Here is a 14,996-nt window from a genome sequence, read left to right as displayed (position 1 = left end):
TCCCATACAGAACCTCCCCATGTTGCCTAATGTTTTCCTAACGTCACACTCGTCACGTAGTTCACTTTTATTTCATAATCATTTCTGAGAGGTAACAGAATTGCATGACAACCTGCAGAGCTAGTTTCGTCAAAATTAACACACATACTTGATGTGACTCATAAGCCGAACGAGTTACTTTCCGACGTTATTTTAGATGTGCAAGTGCCAGTCAAAAACACGCGGCGACGGCAATATGCAAACCAATTCGCTAGTTAACACCGGTCTTGTTGTGAGTGTTTCAAGCTCAAGAGCATCTCCAAGCAGAAAATGGTCAACAGCAACGTTCACACGGTTTCGTACTGCTCAAGTGCTGCACTAAAACGGTATGTTTCTTTTTCATATCTGGAAAAACACGACCGAGAGATGAATCAAACACGCAATCTTCGGATACGAAGTCCGACGCCTTATCCATTAGGCCACACGGTCACTGACAAACAAGTGGAACTTATATACGACTCATCTCAAAACGCTCACACCACTGAGGAGTTGTGTTTTCGTTCTACACAGACGCTGCCCCTTGCTCTTTCCCACCCATTTGATACATTCAACCTGCTACGAGACCTACCAAATATAGACAGGGAAACTAAACCACACACTTTGTGCATTCGGAAATGTAAAGCAGGGCGTCCCTCGCCGCATTTGCTACGATGTCCATTTGCTACTTCTGCAGAACTGGCGGCGGCGGCGACGACGACGACGACGACGACGACGACGACGACGACGACGACGACGACGACAACCGCGGAAGGCTCTGAGGTATGTGAGAAATACATCTATAAAATATATTTCAGACTGTCCCATCCCACCTTATGCTGTACCGCTTTGGCAAATGCTTTATCTGCGCCATTCGCCTTAATCACATCTGAGAGTAATTCTTAATAAAACGCCTCTCGCTAATTGTTAGTCATCCCAGATACTGTTTGCTATAAGGCCACGACGCGCAACTGATATCCAAAATTCGTCTGCCTTCTGTGAGGATCGAACTCACGACCCCTGGTTTACTAGACCAGTGCTCTGCCACTGAGCTAAAGAGGCGCGGCCTAGCGGTACTTTTGCGTACTTCATCCTTACGGTCGTCTGGATCATCAGACTTCAGCTGACAACACTTCATATTACCGTCTAATATTTGCAGCTATGGCGACCCATTACTGCTTGCCTACACATCTGACACGTAAAGGAAGTGCTCTCCAAATAACACCACTTGCATTTCAGAACATGTCTTTCACACATGTCTACAAAATCACCTTCACCTTCAAATACAGTTTCGTAGCGACTGACGGAGACGTAGGCAAAGTTTAAAGTTGCTATTTCCATTACATCACGTTAATCAGAAAAACGGTAAGTTACATCTGCAGAGGAACAAAATTCCGTTCCTCCCCACGTGGGGCTCGAACCCACGACCCTGCGATTAAGAGCCTTATGTTCTACCGACTGAGCTAGCCGCGCTGCCTCGGTGAGTATATGCCGGTTAGCACGTCACACAGTACTCGTTTGGGTTGATTGGTCCCATACAGAACCTCCCCATGTTGCCTAATGTTTTCCTAACGTCACACTCGTCACGTAGTTCACTTTTATTTCATAATCATTTCTGAGAGGTAACAGAATTGCATGACAACCTGCAGAGCTAGTTTCGTCAAAATTAACACACATACTTGATGTGACTCATAAGCCGAACGAGTTACTTTCCGACGTTATTTTAGATGTGCAAGTGCCAGTCAAAAACACGCGGCGACGGCAATATGCAAACCAATTCGCTAGTTAACACCGGTCTTGTTGTGCGTGTTTCAAGCTCAAGAGCATCTCCAAGCAGAAAATGGTCAACAGCAACGTTCACACGGTTTCGTACTGCTCAAGTGCTGCACTAAAACGGTATGTTTCTTTTTCATATCTGGAAAAACACGACCGAGAGAGGAATCAAACACGCAATCTTCAGATACGAAATCCGACGCCTTATCCATTAGGCCACACGGTCACTGACAAACAAGTGGAACTTATATACGACTCATCTCAAAACGCTCACACCACTGAGGAGTTGTGTTTTCGTTCTACACAGACGCTGCCCCTTGCTCTTTCCCACCCATTTGATACATTCAACCTGCTACGAGACCTACCAAATATAGACTGGGAAACTAAACCACACACTTTGTGCATTCGGAAATGTAAGGCAGGGCGTCCCTCGCCGCATTTGCTACGATGTCCATTTGCTACTTCTGCAGAAGTGGCGGCGGCGACGACGACGACGACGACGACGACGACGACGACGACAACCGCGGAAGGCTCTGAGATATGTGAGAAATACATCTATAAAATATATTTCAGACTGTCCCATCCCATCTTATGCTGTACCGCTTTGGCAAATGCTTTATCTGCGCCATTCGCCTTAATCACATCTGAGAGTAATTCTTAATAAAACGCCTCTCGCTAATTGTTAGTCATCCCAGATACTGTTTGCTATAAGGCCACGACGCGCAACTGATATCCAAAATTCGTCTGCCTCCTGTGAGGATCGAACTCACGACCCCTGGTTTACTAGACCAGTGCTCTGCCACTGAGCTAAAGAGGCGCGGCCTAGCGGTACTTTTGCGTACTTCATCCTTACGGTCGTCTGGATCATCAGACTTCAGCTGACAACACTTCATATTACCGTCTAATATTTGCAGCTATGGCGACCCATTACTGCTTGCCTACACATCTGACACGTAAAGGAAGTGCTCTCCAAATAACACCACTTGCATTTCAGAACATGTCTTTCACACATGTCTACAAAATCACCTTCACCTTCAAATACAGTTTCGTAGCGACTGACGGAGACGTAGGCAAAGTTTAAAGTTGCTATTTCCATTACATCACGTTAATCAGAAAAACGGTAAGTTACATCTGCAGAGGAACAAAATTCCGTTCCTCCCCACGTGGGGCTCGAACCCACGACCCTGGGATTAAGAGCCTTATGTTCTACCGACTGAGCTAGCCGCGCTGCCTCGGTGAGTATATGCCGGTTAGCACGTCACACAGTACTCGTTTGGGTTGATTGGTCCCATACAGAACCTCCCCATGTTGCCTAATGTTTTCCTAACGTCACACTCGTCACGTAGTTCACTTTTATTTCATAATCATTTCTGAGAGGTAACAGAATTGCATGACAACCTGCAGAGCTAGTTTCGTCAAAATTAACACACATACTTGATGTGACTCATAAGCCGAACGAGTTACTTTCCGACGTTATTTTAGATGTGCAAGTGCCAGTCAAAAACACGCGGCGACGGCAATATGCAAACCAATTCGCTAGTTAACACCGGTCTTGTTGTGCGTGTTTCAAGCTCAAGAGCATCTCCAAGCAGAAAATGGTCAACAGCAACGTTCACACGGTTTCGTACTGCTCAAGTGCTGCACTAAAACGGTATGTTTCTTTTTCATATCTGGAAAAACACGACCGAGAGAGGAATCAAACACGCAATCTTCAGATACGAAGTCCGACGCCTTATCCATTAGGCCACACGGTCACTGACAAACAAGTGGAACTTATATACGACTCTTCTCAAAACGCTCACACCACTGAGGAGTTGTGTTTTCGTTCTACACAGACGCTGCCCCTTGCTCTTTCCCACCCATTTGATACATTCAACCTGCTACGAGACCTACCAAATATAGACTGGGAAACTAAACCACACACTTTGTGCATTCGGAAATGTAAGGCAGGGCGTCCCTCGCCGCATTTGCTACGATGTCCATTTGCTACTTCTGCAGAAGTGGCGGCGGCGACGACGACGACGTCGACGACGACGACAACCGCGGAAGGCTCTGAGATATGTGAGAAATACATCTATAAAATATATTTCAGACTGTCCCATCCCACCTTATGCTGTACCGCTTTGGCAAATGCTTTATCTGCGCCATTCGCCTTAATCACATCTGAGAGTAATTCTTAATAAAACGCCTCTCGCTAATTGTTAGTCATCCCAGATACTGTTTGCTATAAGGCCACGACGCGCAACTGATATCCAAAATTCGTCTGCCTCCTGTGAGGATCGAACTCACGACCCCTGGTTTACTAGACCAGTGCTCTGCCACTGAGCTAAAGAGGCGCGGCCTAGCGGTACTTTTGCGTACTTCATCCTTACGGTCGTCTGGATCATCAGACTTCAGCTGACAACACTTCATATTACCGTCTAATATTTGCAGCTATGGCGACCCATTACTGCTTGCCTACACATCTGACACGTAAAGGAAGTGCTCTCCAAATAACACCACTTGCATTTCAGAACATGTCTTTCACACATGTCTACAAAATCACCTTCACCTTCAAATACAGTTTCGTAGTGACTGACGGAGACGTAGGCAAAGTTTAAAGTTGCTATTTCCATTACATCACGTTAATCAGAAAAACGGTAAGTTACATCTGCAGAGGAACAAAATTCCGTTCCTCCCCACGTGGGGCTCGAACCCACGACCCTGGGATTAAGAGCCTTATGTTCTACCGACTGAGCTAGCCGCGCTGCCTCGGTGAGTATATGCCGGTTAGCACGTCACACAGTACTCGTTTGGGTTGATTGGTCCCATACAGAACCTCCCCATGTTGCCTAATGTTTTCCTAACGTCACACTCGTCACGTAGTTCACTTTTATTTCATAATCATTTCTGAGAGGTAACAGAATTGCATGACAACCTGCAGAGCTAGTTTCGTCAAAATTAACACACATACTTGATGTGACTCATAAGCCGAACGAGTTACTTTCCGACGTTATTTTAGATGTGCAAGTGCCAGTCAAAAACACGCGGCGACGGCAATATGCAAACCAATTCGCTAGTTAACACCGGTCTTGTTGTGCGTGTTTCAAGCTCAAGAGCATCTCCAAGCAGAAAATGGTCAACAGCAACGTTCACACGGTTTCGTACTGCTCAAGTGCTGCACTAAAACGGTATGTTTCTTTTTCATATCTGGAAAAACACGACCGAGAGAGGAATCAAACACGCAATCTTCGGATACGAAGTCCGACGCCTTATCCATTAGGCCACACGGTCACTGACAAACAAGTGGAACTTATATACGACTCATCTCAAAACGCTCACACCACTGAGGAGTTGTGTTTTCGTTCTACACAGACGCTGCCCCTTGCTCTTTCCCACCCATTTGATACATTCAACCTGCTACGAGACCTACCAAATATAGACTGGGAAACTAAACCACACACTTTGTGCATTCGGAAATGTAAGGCAGGGCGTCCCTCGCCGCATTTGCTACGATGTCCATTTGCTACTTCTGCAGAAGTGGCGGCGGCGACGACGACGACGACGACGACGACGACAACCGCGGAAGGCTCTGAGATATGTGAGAAATACATCTATAAAATATATTTCAGACTGTCCCATCCCACCTTATGCTGTACCGCTTTGGCAAATGCTTTATCTGCGCCATTCGCCTTAATCACATCTGAGAGTAATTCTTAATAAAACGCCTCTCGCTAATTGTTGGTCATCCCAGATACTGTTTGCTATAAGGCCACGACGCGCAACTGATATCCAAAATTCGTCTGCCTCCTGTGAGGATCGAACTCACGACCCCTGGTTTACTAGACCAGTGCTCTGCCACTGAGCTAAAGAGGCGCGGCCTAGCGGTACTTTTGCGTACTTCATCCTTACGGTCGTCTGGATCATCAGACTTCAGCTGACAACACTTCATATTACCGTCTAATATTTGCAGCTATGGCGACCCATTACTGCTTGCCTACACATCTGACACGTAAAGGAAGTGCTCTCCAAATAACACCACTTGCATTTCAGAACATGTCTTTCACACATGTCTACAAAATCACCTTCACCTTCAAATACAGTTTCGTAGCGACTGACGGAGACGTAGGCAAAGTTTAAAGTTGCTATTTCCATTACATCACGTTAATCAGAAAAACGGTAAGTTACATCTGCAGAGGAACAAAATTCCGTTCCTCCCCACGTGGGGCTCGAACCCACGACCCTGGGATTAAGAGCCTTATGTTCTACCGACTGAGCTAGCCGCGCTGCCTCGGTGAGTATATGCCGGTTAGCACGTCACACAGTACTCGTTTGGGTTGATTGGTCCCATACAGAACCTCCCCATGTTGCCTAATGTTTTCCTAACGTCACACTCGTCACGTAGTTCACTTTTATTTCATAATCATTTCTGAGAGGTAACAGAATTGCATGACAACCTGCAGAGCTAGTTTCGTCAAAATTAACACACATACTTGATGTGACTCATAAGCCGAACGAGTTACTTTCCGACGTTATTTTAGATGTGCAAGTGCCAGTCAAAAACACGCGGCGACGGCAATATGCAAACCAATTCGCTAGTTAACACCGGTCTTGTTGTGCGTGTTTCAAGCTCAAGAGCATCTCCAAGCAGAAAATGGTCAACAGCAACGTTCACACGGTTTCGTACTGCTCAAGTGCTGCACTAAAACGGTATGTTTCTTTTTCATATCTGGAAAAACACGACCGAGAGAGGAATCAAACACGCAATCTTCGGATACGAAGTCCGACGCCTTATCCATTAGGCCACACGGTCACTGACAAACAAGTGGAACTTATATACGACTCATCTCAAAACGCTCACACCACTGAGGAGTTGTGTTTTCGTTCTACACAGACGCTGCCCCTTGCTCTTTCCCACCCATTTGATACATTCAACCTGCTACGAGACCTACCAAATATAGACTGGGAAACTAAACCACACACTTTGTGCATTCGGAAATGTAAGGCAGGGCGTCCCTCGCCGCATTTGCTACGATGTCCATTTGCTACTTCTGCAGAAGTGGCGGCGGCGACGACGACGACGACGACGACGACGACAACCGCGGAAGGCTCTGAGATATGTGAGAAATACATCTATAAAATATATTTCAGACTGTCCCATCCCATCTTATGCTGTACCGCTTTGGCAAATGCTTTATCTGCGCCATTCGCCTTAATCACATCTGAGAGTAATTCTTAATAAAACGCCTCTCGCTAATTGTTAGTCATCCCAGATACTGTTTGCTATAAGGCCACGACGCGCAACTGATATCCAAAATTCGTCTGCCTCCTGTGAGGATCGAACTCACGACCCCTGGTTTACTAGACCAGTGCTCTGCCACTGAGCTAAAGAGGCGCGGCCTAGCGGTACTTTTGCGTACTTCATCCTTACGGTCGTCTGGATCATCAGACTTCAGCTGACAACACTTCATATTACCGTCTAATATTTGCAGCTATGGCGACCCATTACTGCTTGCCTACACATCTGACACGTAAAGGAAGTGCTCTCCAAATAACACCACTTGCATTTCAGAACATGTCTTTCACACATGTCTACAAAATCACCTTCACCTTCAAATACAGTTTCGTAGCGACTGACGGAGACGTAGGCAAAGTTTAAAGTTGCTATTTCCATTACATCACGTTAATCAGAAAAACGGTAAGTTACATCTGCAGAGGAACAAAATTCCGTTCCTCCCCACGTGGGGCTCGAACCCACGACCCTGGGATTAAGAGCCTTATGTTCTACCGACTGAGCTAGCCGCGCTGCCTCGGTGAGTATATGCCGGTTAGCACGTCACACAGTACTCGTTTGGGTTGATTGGTCCCATACAGAACCTCCCCATGTTGCCTAATGTTTTCCTAACGTCACACTCGTCACGTAGTTCACTTTTATTTCATAATCATTTCAGAGAGGTAACAGAATTGCATGACAACCTGCAGAGCTAGTTTCGTCAAAATTAACACACATACTTGATGTGACTCATAAGCCGAACGAGTTACTTTCCGACGTTATTTTAGATGTGCAAGTGCCAGTCAAAAACACGCGGCGACGGCAATATGCAAACCAATTCGCTAGTTAACACCGGTCTTGTTGTGCGTGTTTCAAGCTCAAGAGCATCTCCAAGCAGAAAATGGTCAACAGCAACGTTCACACGGTTTCGTACTGCTCAAGTGCTGCACTAAAACGGTATGTTTCTTTTTCAGATCTGGAAAAACACGACCGAGAGAGGAATCAAACACGCAATCTTCGGATACGAAGTCCGACGCCTTATCCATTAGGCCACACGGCCACTGACAAACAAGTGGAACTTATATACGACTCATCTCAAAACGCTCACACCACTGAGGAGTTGTGTTTTCGTTCTACACAGACGCTGCCCCTTGCTCTTTCCCACCCATTTGATACATTCAACCTGCTACGAGACCTACCAAATATAGACTGGGAAACTAAACCACACACTTTGTGCATTCGGAAATGTAAGGCAGGGCGTCCCTCGCCGCATTTGCTACGATGTCCATTTGCTACTTCTGCAGAAGTGGCGGCGGCGGCGGCGGCGGCGGCGGCGGCGACGACGACGACGACGACGACGACGACGACGACCGCGGAAGGCTCTGAGATATGTGAGAAATACATCTATAAAATATATTTCAGACTGTCCCATCCCACCTTATGCTGTACCGCTTTGGCAAATGCTTTATCTGCGCCATTCGCCTTAATCACATCTGAGAGTAATTCTTAATAAAACGCCTCTCGCTAATTGTTAGTCATCCCAGATACTGTTTGCTATAAGGCCACGACGCGCAACTGATATCCAAAATTCGTCTGCCTCCTGTGAGGATCGAACTCACGACCCCTGGTTTACTAGACCAGTGCTCTGCCACTGAGCTAAAGAGGCGCGGCCTAGCGGTACTTTTGCGTACTTCATCCTTACGGTCGTCTGGATCATCAGACTTCAGCTGACAACACTTCATATTACCGTCTAATATTTGCAGCTATGGCGACCCATTACTGCTTGCCTACACATCTGACACGTAAAGGAAGTGCTCTCCAAATAACACCACTTGCATTTCAGAACATGTCTTTCACACATGTCTACAAAATCACCTTCACCTTCAAATACAGTTTCGTAGCGACTGACGGAGACGTAGGCAAAGTTTAAAGTTGCTATTTCCATTACATCACGTTAATCAGAAAAACGGTAAGTTACATCTGCAGAGGAACAAAATTCCGTTCCTCCCCACGTGGGGCTCGAACCCACGACCCTGGGATTAAGAGCCTTATGTTCTACCGACTGAGCTAGCCGCGCTGCCTCGGTGAGTATATGCCGGTTAGCACGTCACTCAGTACTCGTTTGGGTTGATTGGTCCCATACAGAACCTCCCCATGTTGCCTAATGTTTTCCTAACGTCACACTCGTCACGTAGTTCACTTTTATTTCATAATCATTTCTGAGAGGTAACAGAATTGCATGACAACCTGCAGAGCTAGTTTCGTCAAAATTAACACACATACTTGATGTGACTCATAAGCCGAACGAGTTACTTTCCGACGTTATTTTAGATGTGCAAGTGCCAGTCAAAAACACGCGGCGACGGCAATATGCAAACCAATTCGCTAGTTAACACCGGTCTTGTTGTGCGTGTTTCAAGCTCAAGAGCATCTCCAAGCAGAAAATGGTCAACAGCAACGTTCACACGGTTTCGTACTGCTCAAGTGCTGCACTAAAACGGTATGTTTCTTTTTCAGATCTGGAAAAACACGACCGAGAGAGGAATCAAACACGCAATCTTCGGATACGAAGTCCGACGCCTTATCCATTAGGCCACACGGCCACTGACAAACAAGTGGAACTTATATACGACTCATCTCAAAACGCTCACACCACTGAGGAGTTGTGTTTTCGTTCTACACAGACGCTGCCCCTTGCTCTTTCCCACCCATTTGATACATTCAACCTGCTACGAGACCTACCAAATATAGACTGGGAAACTAAACCACACACTTTGTGCATTCGGAAATGTAAGGCAGGGCGTCCCTCGCCGCATTTGCTACGATGTCCATTTGCTACTTCTGCAGAAGTGGCGGCGGCGACGACGACGACGACGACGACGACAACCGCGGAAGGCTCTGAGATATGTGAGAAATACATCTATAAAATATATTTCAGACTGTCCCATCCCACCTTATGCTGTACCGCTTTGGCAAATGCTTTATCTGCGCCATTCGCCTTAATCACATCTGAGAGTAATTCTTAATAAAACGCCTCTCGCTAATTGTTGGTCATCCCAGATACTGTTTGCTATAAGGCCACGACGCGCAACTGATATCCAAAATTCGTCTGCCTCCTGTGAGGATCGAACTCACGACCCCTGGTTTACTAGACCAGTGCTCTGCCACTGAGCTAAAGAGGCGCGGCCTAGCGGTACTTTTGCGTACTTCATCCTTACGGTCGTCTGGATCATCAGACTTCAGCTGACAACACTTCATATTACCGTCTAATATTTGCAGCTATGGCGACCCATTACTGCTTGCCTACACATCTGACACGTAAAGGAAGTGCTCTCCAAATAACACCACTTGCATTTCAGAACATGTCTTTCACACATGTCTACAAAATCACCTTCACCTTCAAATACAGTTTCGTAGTGACTGACGGAGACGTAGGCAAAGTTTAAAGTTGCTATTTCCATTACATCACGTTAATCAGAAAAACGGTAAGTTACATCTGCAGAGGAACAAAATTCCATGCCTCCCCACGTGGGGCTCGAACCCACGACCCTGGGATTAAGAGCCTTATGTTCTACCGACTGAGCTAGCCGCGCTGCCTCGGTGAGTATATGCCGGTTAGCACGTCACACAGTACTCGTTTGGGTTGATTGGTCCCATACAGAACCTCCCCATGTTGCCTAATGTTTTCCTAACGTCACACTCGTCACGTAGTTCACTTTTATTTCATAATCATTTCTGAGAGGTAACAGAATTGCATGACAACCTGCAGAGCTAGTTTCGTCAAAATTAACACACATACTTGATGTGACTCATAAGCCGAACGAGTTACTTTCCGACGTTATTTTAGATGTGCAAGTGCCAGTCAAAAACACGCGGCGACGGCAATATGCAAACCAATTCGCTAGTTAACACCGGTCTTGTTGTGAGTGTTTCCAGCTCAAGAGCATCTCCAAGCAGAAAATGGTCAACAGCAACGTTCACACGGTTTCGTACTGCTCAAGTGCTGCACTAAAACGGTATGTTTCTTTTTCATATCTGGAAAAACACGACCGAGAGAGGAATCAAACACGCAATCTTCGGATACGAAGTCCGACGCCTTATCCATTAGGCCACACGGTCACTGACAAACAAGTGGAACTTATATACGACTCATCTCAAAACGCTCACACCACTGAGGAGTTGTGTTTTCGTTCTACACAGACGCTGCCCCTTGCTCTTTCCCACCCATTTGATACATTCAACCTGCTACGAGACCTACCAAATATAGACTGGGAAACTAAACCACACACTTTGTGCATTCGGAAATGTAAGGCAGGGCGTCCCTCGCCGCATTTGCTACGATGTCCATTTGCTACTTCTGCAGAAGTGGCGGCGGCGACGACGACGACGACGACGACGACGACGACGACAACCGCGGAAGGCTCTGAGATATGTGAGAAATACATCTATAAAATATATTTCAGACTGTCCCATCCCATCTTATGCTGTACCGCTTTGGCAAATGCTTTATCTGCGCCATTCGCCTTAATCACATCTGAGAGTAATTCTTAATAAAACGCCTCTCGCTAATTGTTAGTCATCCCAGATACTGTTTGCTATAAGGCCACGACGCGCAACTGATATCCAAAATTCGTCTGCCTCCTGTGAGGATCGAACTCACGACCCCTGGTTTACTAGACCAGTGCTCTGCCACTGAGCTAAAGAGGCGCGGCCTAGCGGTACTTTTGCGTACTTCATCCTTACGGTCGTCTGGATCATCAGACTTCAGCTGACAACACTTCATATTACCGTCTAATATTTGCAGCTATGGCGACCCATTACTGCTTGCCTACACATCTGACACGTAAAGGAAGTGCTCTCCAAATAACACCACTTGCATTTCAGAACATGTCTTTCACACATGTCTACAAAATCACCTTCACCTTCAAATACAGTTTCGTAGCGACTGACGGAGACGTAGGCAAAGTTTAAAGTTGCTATTTCCATTACATCACGTTAATCAGAAAAACGGTAAGTTACATCTGCAGAGGAACAAAATTCCATGCCTCCCCACGTGGGGCTCGAACCCACGACCCTGGGATTAAGAGCCTTATGTTCTACCGACTGAGCTAGCCGCGCTGCCTCGGTGAGTATATGCCGGTTAGCACGTCACACAGTACTCGTTTGGGTTGATTGGTCCCATACAGAACCTCCCCATGTTGCCTAATGTTTTCCTAACGTCACACTCGTCACGTAGTTCACTTTTATTTCATAATCATTTCTGAGAGGTAACAGAATTGCATGACAACCTGCAGAGCTAGTTTCGTCAAAATTAACACACATACTTGATGTGACTCATAAGCCGAACGAGTTACTTTCCGACGTTATTTTAGATGTGCAAGTGCCAGTCAAAAACACGCGGCGACGGCAATATGCAAACCAATTCGCTAGTTAACACCGGTCTTGTTGTGCGTGTTTCAAGCTCAAGAGCATCTCCAAGCAGAAAATGGTCAACAGCAACGTTCACACGGTTTCGTACTGCTCAAGTGCTGCACTAAAACGGTATGTTTCTTTTTCATATCTGGAAAAACACGACCGAGAGAGGAATCAAACACGCAATCTTCAGATACGAAATCCGACGCCTTATCCATTAGGCCACACGGTCACTGACAAACAAGTGGAACTTATATACGACTCATCTCAAAACGCTCACACCACTGAGGAGTTGTGTTTTCGTTCTACACAGACGCTGCCCCTTGCTCTTTCCCACCCATTTGATACATTCAACCTGCTACGAGACCTACCAAATATAGACTGGGAAACTAAACCACACACTTTGTGCATTCGGAAATGTAAGGCAGGGCGTCCCTCGCCGCATTTGCTACGATGTCCATTTGCTACTTCTGCAGAAGTGGCGGCGGCGACGACGACGACGACGACGACGACAACCGCGGAAGGCTCTGAGATATGTGAGAAATACATCTATAAAATATATTTCAGACTGTCCCATCCCATCTTATGCTGTACCGCTTTGGCAAATGCTTTATCTGCGCCATTCGCCTTAATCACATCTGAGAGTAATTCTTAATAAAACGCCTCTCGCTAATTGTTAGTCATCCCAGATACTGTTTGCTATAAGGCCACGACGCGCAACTGATATCCAAAATTCGTCTGCCTTCTGTGAGGATCGAACTCACGACCCCTGGTTTACTAGACCAGTGCTCTGCCACTGAGCTAAAGAGGCGCGGCCTAGCGGTACGTTTGCGTACTTCATCCTTACGGTCGTCTGGATCATCAGACTTCAGCTGACAACACTTCATATTACCGTTTAATATTTGCAGCTATGGCGACCCATTACTGCTTGCCTACACATCTGACACGTAAAGGAAGTGCTCTCCAAATAACACCACTTGCATTTCAGAACATGTCTTTCACACATGTCTACAAAATCACCTTCACCTTCAAATACAGTTTCGTAGCGACTGACGGAGACGTAGGCAAAGTTTAAAGTTGCTATTTCCATTACATCACGTTAATCAGAAAAACGGTAAGTTACATCTGCAGAGGAACAAAATTCCGTTCCTCCCCACGTGGGGCTCGAACCCACGACCTTGGGATTAAGAGCCTTATGTTCTACCGACTGAGCTAGCCGCGCTGCCTCGGTGAGTATATGCCGGTTAGCACGTCACACAGTACTCGTTTGGGTTGATTGGTCCCATACAGAACCTCCCCATGTTGCCTAATGTTTTCCTAACGTCACACTCGTCACGTAGTTCACTTTTATTTCATAATCATTTCTGAGAGGTAACAGAATTGCATGACAACCTGCAGAGCTAGTTTCGTCAAAATTAACACACATACTTGATGTGACTCATAAGCCGAACGAGTTACTTTCCGACGTTATTTTAGATGTGCAAGTGCCAGTCAAAAACACGCGGCGACGGCAATATGCAAACCAATTCGCTAGTTAACACCGGTCTTGTTGTGCGTGTTTCAAGCTCAAGAGCATCTCCAAGCAGAAAATGGTCAACAGCAACGTTCACACGGTTTCGTACTGCTCAAGTGCTGCACTAAAACGGTATGTTTCTTTTTCATATCTGGAAAAACACGACCGAGAGAGGAATCAAACACGCAATCTTCAGATACGAAATCCGACGCCTTATCCATTAGGCCACACGGTCACTGACAAACAAGAGGAACTTATATACGACTCATCTCAAAACGCTCACACCACTGAGGAGTTGTGTTTTCGTTCTACACAGACGCTGCCCCTTGCTCTTTCCCACCCATTTGATACATTCAACCTGCTACGAGACCTACCAAATATAGACTGGGAAACTAAACCACACACTTTGTGCATTCGGAAATGTAAGGCAGGGCGTCCCTCGCCGCATTTGCTACGATGTCCATTTGCTACTTCTGCAGAAGTGGCGGCGGCGACGACGACGACGACGACGACGACGACAACCGCGGAAGGCTCTGAGATATGTGAGAAATACATCTATAAAATATATTTCAGACTGTCCCATCCCATCTTATGCTGTACCGCTTTGGCAAATGCTTTATCTGCGCCATTCGCCTTAATCACATCTGAGAGTAATTCTTAATAAAACGCCTCTCGCTAATTGTTAGTCATCCCAGATACTGTTTGCTATAAGGCCACGACGCGCAACTGATATCCAAAATTCGTCTGCCTCCTGTGAGGATCGAACTCACGACCCCTGGTTTACTAGACCAGTGCTCTGCCACTGAGCTAAAGAGGCGCGGCCTAGCGGTACTTTTGCGTACTTCATCCTTACAGTCGTCTGGATCATCAGACTTCAGCTGACAACACTTCATATTACCGTCTAATATTTGCAGCTATGGCGACCCATTACTGCTTGCCTACACATCTGACACGTAAAGGAAGTGCTCTCCAAATAACACCACTTGCATTTCAGAACATGTCTTTCACACATGTCTACAAAATCACCTTCAC

At 46.2% G+C, this 14,996-nt stretch overlaps 10 non-coding genes across 10 annotated transcripts; all 10 read right to left on the bottom strand.

The window, feature by feature from the left end:
- Window positions 1–1,005: 1,005 nt before the first annotated feature.
- Trnat-agu (transfer RNA threonine (anticodon AGU)) lies at window positions 1,006–1,077 on the bottom strand. Its single transcript has one exon. It is a non-coding gene; the product is annotated as a tRNA-Thr (tRNA).
- A 1,456-nt stretch (window positions 1,078–2,533) lies between these two features.
- Window positions 2,534–2,605, bottom strand: Trnat-agu (transfer RNA threonine (anticodon AGU)). The gene has a single exon. It is a non-coding gene; the product is annotated as a tRNA-Thr (tRNA).
- Window positions 2,606–4,052: 1,447 nt separating this feature from the next.
- Window positions 4,053–4,124, bottom strand: Trnat-agu (transfer RNA threonine (anticodon AGU)). The gene has a single exon. It is a non-coding gene; the product is annotated as a tRNA-Thr (tRNA).
- A 1,447-nt stretch (window positions 4,125–5,571) lies between these two features.
- Trnat-agu (transfer RNA threonine (anticodon AGU)) lies at window positions 5,572–5,643 on the bottom strand. Its single transcript has one exon. It is a non-coding gene; the product is annotated as a tRNA-Thr (tRNA).
- Window positions 5,644–7,090: 1,447 nt separating this feature from the next.
- On the bottom strand, window positions 7,091–7,162 carry Trnat-agu (transfer RNA threonine (anticodon AGU)). The gene has a single exon. It is a non-coding gene; the product is annotated as a tRNA-Thr (tRNA).
- A 1,471-nt stretch (window positions 7,163–8,633) lies between these two features.
- Trnat-agu (transfer RNA threonine (anticodon AGU)) lies at window positions 8,634–8,705 on the bottom strand. Its single transcript has one exon. It is a non-coding gene; the product is annotated as a tRNA-Thr (tRNA).
- Window positions 8,706–10,149: 1,444 nt separating this feature from the next.
- Window positions 10,150–10,221, bottom strand: Trnat-agu (transfer RNA threonine (anticodon AGU)). Its single transcript has one exon. It is a non-coding gene; the product is annotated as a tRNA-Thr (tRNA).
- A 1,453-nt stretch (window positions 10,222–11,674) lies between these two features.
- Trnat-agu (transfer RNA threonine (anticodon AGU)) lies at window positions 11,675–11,746 on the bottom strand. Its single transcript has one exon. It is a non-coding gene; the product is annotated as a tRNA-Thr (tRNA).
- A 1,444-nt stretch (window positions 11,747–13,190) lies between these two features.
- Window positions 13,191–13,262, bottom strand: Trnat-agu (transfer RNA threonine (anticodon AGU)). The gene has a single exon. It is a non-coding gene; the product is annotated as a tRNA-Thr (tRNA).
- Window positions 13,263–14,709: 1,447 nt separating this feature from the next.
- Trnat-agu (transfer RNA threonine (anticodon AGU)) lies at window positions 14,710–14,781 on the bottom strand. The gene has a single exon. It is a non-coding gene; the product is annotated as a tRNA-Thr (tRNA).
- Window positions 14,782–14,996: the final 215 nt, after the last annotated feature.

The sequence above is a fragment of the Schistocerca gregaria genome, chromosome 4, assembly GCF_023897955.1.
Source record: "Schistocerca gregaria isolate iqSchGreg1 chromosome 4, iqSchGreg1.2, whole genome shotgun sequence".
Classification (NCBI taxonomy): Eukaryota; Metazoa; Arthropoda; class Insecta; order Orthoptera; family Acrididae; genus Schistocerca; species Schistocerca gregaria.
This window is presented reverse-complemented; position numbering and strand designations above follow the sequence as displayed.